The sequence below is a fragment of the Octodon degus genome, unplaced genomic scaffold (genome assembly GCF_000260255.1).
Source record: "Octodon degus isolate 3935 unplaced genomic scaffold, OctDeg1.0 scaffold00078, whole genome shotgun sequence".
Classification (NCBI taxonomy): Eukaryota; Metazoa; Chordata; class Mammalia; order Rodentia; family Octodontidae; genus Octodon; species Octodon degus.
In genome coordinates, this window is record NW_004524654.1 from 5,202,728 (window position 1) to 5,208,434 (window position 5,707).

The 5,707-nt window shown below is 40.2% G+C and overlaps 2 pseudogenes; one reads left to right on the top strand and one right to left on the bottom strand.

Annotated features, from left to right (window-relative positions):
- Positions 1 to 3,496: 3,496 nt before the first annotated feature.
- Positions 3,497 to 3,832, top strand: LOC101564477 (annotated as a pseudogene).
- Positions 3,833 to 5,473: 1,641 nt separating this feature from the next.
- Positions 5,474 to 5,707, bottom strand: part of LOC101564862 — a 1,789-nt pseudogene continuing 1,555 nt past the window's right edge.

A 5,707-nucleotide genomic window follows, 5' to 3' on the forward strand; every position in this document is an offset into this window, starting at 1 on the left:
CTTTGATCAGCAGAAGTCATATTGCAGAGGTTTTGAAATGATCCTTGTGAATGAAGTAAAGATGGAGAAAAATTGAGCAGTATGAGTATGATAGGAAGAAAAGGAAGAGGATGGAGGGAGAGAAGGAAGAAGGAGAAATGGGAAGGGGATACAAGGTTTAAAGAAACTGCTTTTTTCTTTGTTTTGCAAGTGAGAGCTACTTGGGGATGTTTGAAAACTAAAAGAAATCAGAGGAAAAAGACAATGGATAGAAGGCCGTCCTGAGTAAGAGGGAGACCTTAGGCAGCTAATTCACTGTAACTGGAAGAAAAGAAAAACCAAAATAGGTGTTGCAGGGCAATGTGGCATGCATCTCTAATCTCAGCTTTGTTTGTTTGTTTGAGACAGGGCCTCACTGTGAAGCTCAGGCTGGCTTTGAGCTCACTTTGTAGCCCAGGCTGGTCTCAAATTCACAATAATCCTCCTGCCTCAGCCTTCCAAATGCTGGGATTAAAGTATGTGCCCACCTCACCTGGCTTCTAATCTTGGCTATTCCAGAGGTTGAGGCAGGATGATTGCAAGTTTGAGGACAGACTAGACAATTTAGCAAATAGTTCTTTGGAATATGGCTCAATGGGAGAGCACTTCAGTCCCTAATACAGCTTAAAAAAAAAAAAAAAAAAAAAAAAAAAAAAAGGTGGGGTAGGGGGTTAGAGCGCAGATACAGATCTTGGAAGTAGGCGTGCGGGGGTAGTTCTTACCTAATATTTTATCTTGTCCTTCTGAGATAAGCAGAGGAAAGATGGGTAAAGAGTAAGATTTGAAGAGCATGAAGAAGCCTTGAAGCGGCTTCCAGAGAGAACACCAAAGACTGCTGGACAGCAAAGAGGGCTCAGCTGGTGCTGGAAAATGTACTTGGTAGAGGCACTAATATGCTTTGTCATATGCTTTGGGCATCAGTATTTAGACAGCTTCAGTATGGGGTGGGGAGCTAGATTGATCCAATATTTTTAAATTAGTCATGTTTCCTTGTAAATGATAGAAAAGTACAAGTAACAGTTGCTTATGTTAATTTCTCTTTTACATAGAAGTCAAGTAGATGAACAATGCTTTGGATATAGCTTCATAGTGTCAGGAATCCAGACTTTCTAGCTCTTTCTTTGCCATCCTCAGCATTTGGCTTCAATGTCATGATTCAGTATGGTGTCTTCAGCCCCATCTATTGTGTTTGCTTTTTAGCCAGCTGAAGAAAGCACCAAGAGAAACACATCTGCTGCTTCTACTTAAATCTTTTGACTAGCAATTAGTCCCTTACTACATTTTTTTTTTTTTTTTTTTGGTTTTGTTTTTGGTACTGGGAATTAAACTCAGGACCCTGCACTTGCCAGGCAAGCACTTATTCTACTGAGCTATCTCCCTGGCCAACCTCCCTTACTACATCTAATCATGAAGGAGGATGACAAACACAGCCTTTAATATGAACGACCATGGACCCAGTTAAACTTTTTAGCCTATTTTCAAAAGAATCTATGGGAGATACCAAGAATCACCACCATTGTAGAATTTAGCTGGATAGAGATAACAGAATAGGACTAAGGCATAAACTGTAGTGTGGATAAAATAACAGAATAAATAGTCTGAGTTGGGTTGTAAGTAAAGAAAAAGGGAGCCAGTTAGGGAGAAACTGAGTAGCCTAGTGATTTTGTTGAGGTTATCTAACCTATTCCAGTATGACTTTTGCTTTGTTTTTGTTCTGTCTGTATATTGTTATCACTATACTTTAGTTGTCAAATTCAATTTATTCCAAATTCATATTCAAACACTGCAAAGTTTGAGAGTTGAACATATTTTTCCCATAAAAAATTAATCAACCAAATAATTGATTCTGAAGTCCAAAATTTATAAATTTATTTTTCCAGGACATTAACAAATTTCACTATGATTTCTTTAACTCAATTGTGGTTCTCACAATTGTCTTCTTAGTTTTATTGCTGGTGTCACTTTCTTTGGAACCATGGCTATAATGTATTATGCAAATAAAATGCAAAAAATGCACATGACAAAGATTTTAATGTACTAACACAGGACTATATATTGTCTGGGAGAGAGAAGGCCTTAGGCTTAAGCATCACATCTTTGTGTTTTGGAGGAGCCCGTACAGGTTTTTCAAGTTGGATTTTGGTTTGACTATTGATCAAAGTCATAAACACTGAGTAGATTTTTTCACTATGATAGTCAAGTAGTGGAAAGTTCAAGCCTGGAGCTGTTCGACAACCAAGATATCACTGTCTAGTCAAGGCTGGCCACAAATTTGTGATCCTTCTGTGTCAGCCTCCCCCCAGTATGACTTTTGTACTTAAGGAAATCAAACATGACCTAAACCAGTGCTTCTTCCTCAGGGTACTATTGGGGCAGGCCAATTTTTCTGTATGTATGGCCATCCTGGACATTGAGACAGGTGATGCTCCTACTCATTCCTTTGCTGCCACCTAAATGTCATTGGCACTCCCAGTCATAACATAACAATATACAGTCATGCACCACATGAGGATATTTCAGTCAGTGGCATGCTGTGTATGGGATAATGAGTATACCATATAGCCTACCTGTGTAGTTGGTTATACCATTGCTGCATCTGGGTGTTATTGGGTAGTCTGTGGACCTTTAGAAAGTAGGACCTTATAGAAAACCCTTAGGCCTCTGAGTTGTGGCCTTAAATGGGCCTGTGAGACCCCCATCTCCTCTCCTATCTCCTGGTTCATGATGTAACCTCCTCCATGTACTCCAACCCTTGCCAAATGCCCAGAATATTGTGCCCACTTTATCTTGGACTGGAACCTCCAAAACCATGAAACCAAATAAACATTTTTCCTTTATAAATTGTCTTGACTATTTCATTATGGTGATGGAAGGTTAATACAACCCTATAAGTGTGTGTAGGTACTTTCTATAATGTTCCCATATTGATGAAATTGCCTGATGATGCATTCCTCAGAATTATTCTCACTGCTAAGTGATACTATGCTACCAAGGAGGCAATACCATCCCCAGTGATCTACATTAACCATGGTGACCACAATCCCCTTGCTACTTTGATCATTTAAAGGCTGGACAATTTAGTTCTGTGCTGAAGAAATTAGTACGTGTCATTCTGCTGGTCACCATGATTTGTTCAGGATGTTCCAAATAATAAAAAGTCAGGCTTTTGTTTGATGGTTGAGGACTCCTCAGTCCTGAGTATAACGAAGAAGCACATAGGCCTATTTGCTGCTGACATCTATCCTATATAACCACTAGTGGTGGCAGTCCCAAAATTAAAAAAAGTCACTTAGGGTAATGGAATGGAGAAACAGAAATACACGGTCTTTAGTAAGTCTGAACTACAACCACCTCCAAGACCTTTGTGACTGTTAAATCTTGAGTTACTTGAACCAGTAAATCTTATTAATGTTTAAACCAATTAGATTTGAGTTTTCTGGTACCTCCACATACCAATTAATAACAGAAGGAGGATAAAATGGTGGTGGCAGCAGTAACTGTGTCCCCAGTTTCTCTGCTTCTAGGCTGGTCCCACCCGCAGGTGGGGTGGCCTATGTTGAGTGGCGCCCACAGTGGCGAAGGCTCAGCTCACATGTGGAAGGCCCTCACCTTTTTCGTGGTGCTCCCTGGGGTGGGAGTGAGCATGCTGAATGTTTTCCTGAAGTCGCACCACAGAGAGGAGGAGAGACCCGAGTTCATCGCCTACACCCACCTCTGCATCAAGACCAAGCCTTTTCCTTGGGGAGATGGTAACCATACTCATTTCTATAACCCTCATGTGAATCCACTTCCAGCTGACTGTGAAGATGAATGAAGAGAACCTGGACCATCATTACCTAGGCATCAGGCAGCATGGCTCTGACTTGGACAATTACTCTGTACTAGGACTAGAAAAGCATATGGGACCTTAAGCTCACTTTCCTTACTTGTATCAAATGATGACCATCATATTGATCTTCCATCCCTTTGCTTGTGCAAGAGATAGCCTAAATAAATAACTTAAAAATAATAATAATAACAACAGAAGGAACTGAAGAAGGTTGAGTCAGGAGTGAAATACATATAAGGAAAGACATAAATGAGAGTAAGATATGATGGATAGTTAAAAGAGCTTATATCTTGGGTAGAGACTCTGGAAAACAGAAAGAAGTCAAATGCTGAGTTTGCCCTGATTCAAGAGATTACAGGAATTAGTTTATTCTCTTGGACTGGGGGTTAAAAGTAATCAGAACAGTGTTAGCATTGTTCTACTTTAACTCAGTGAGGTTAATATTACTCCAGTGTGTAAAGAAAGAAACTTGAAATTCAGCCAAGGACCTAAAGCTAGTAGTTGGCAGAGGTAAGCCTTATCGAGTTTGACTCCAGGACTCAAGTTCTTCCCATTACCTCCCCCATCGCTATGTGATGCCAAATGGGTAGAAATAACCAGAGTGAGGACAAATATCGTCAGTCCTTCCGAGGCTTTAATCCAGGATATCAGGCAAAAATGACCAGGTCAGAATGATTGTCTCCTGTCCATCTACAAGATTAGGGTCCTGTATTTAGAGTGCAAAGTGTAGCTAGGTCTTGGGCTAGTTGGGGAAACAAGACAGACAGCTTACAGAATCAACATCAACACAGAGGAAAGGAGTGAGCAGGAGGTACACCAAGAAGTGACTTGAACATTCCTGTGAGTTGAAAAGTATTTAATGTTGTTTTGATTTCTGACTAATGTGGAACATATGCAAAAGGTACAGAAAATATACACTGAGAAGAATTTTTCTTCCTCTTGTCCCCCAGTTCCCCTTCCTAGAGGCAATTGCTACTGTCAGATTCTATCCTTTTCTTTCTGTCTCTCCCTTCTCTTCTTTATAGGCAGCAGGACATCAAGCTGAGTTCTCTTCAGCTGGTGATAATCCTCCTAATGTAGTGGGATTAAATGTACCCACTAAAAATTAAATATACAGGGCTGGGGAGATGGCTCAGTGGAATAAGCGCTTCCCTGGCAAGCGCAAGGGTCTGAGTTCAATTCCCGGTTCTGCCAAAAAAATATAAATAAATAAATAAATATACAAAAATTGGCAATTTTACTTTCTGTAATGACTTCTTTCTGGAAAGTCCCCATTCCTCATGCAAGTGGAAATGCTTGATCTTACTAGTAAACAATCTCATAGTCTCTATAAACAGGGAAGATTCTCCCTTGGGACATTACTTAGTCTTTTTTTTTCTTTTTAGATTTTTTATTTTAATGACAGTAAGAGAAATGAATTTTTATTATCAACTGAATTGTATGGAAAAATCAAACAAAATAAATTAGACCCATGTTAAAACAGAAGGTCAGCTAAGTGTCCAAACATAAGGATATAATGGACACAGATAAGTATCAATTCCTCAGTCTTTTTTAAGAAGTTGAAGTCTTTCAAATGCAATTTCGCTATGAACTGGTCCAGATATCAACAGCACATGCGAATGCCGCCTAACAAGGGTGGTGATCAGGGACACGTTTCCTTGGTGCTGCTTTGATGTTGTTATCCACACGCAGAATCACCTCTGCTGCCTCAGCTGCACTCAGCAGAACCTGCCACTTCACTTGGAAGCTTTCTGTTATGCCCAGCACTGCCATGTCGCCAATGGTACCTTCCTTCATATCTAGTCCAGCAGTTACTCTGCCTTCACTATGAGCAGCTCGGAGCTGGGCCACCAGATCTGC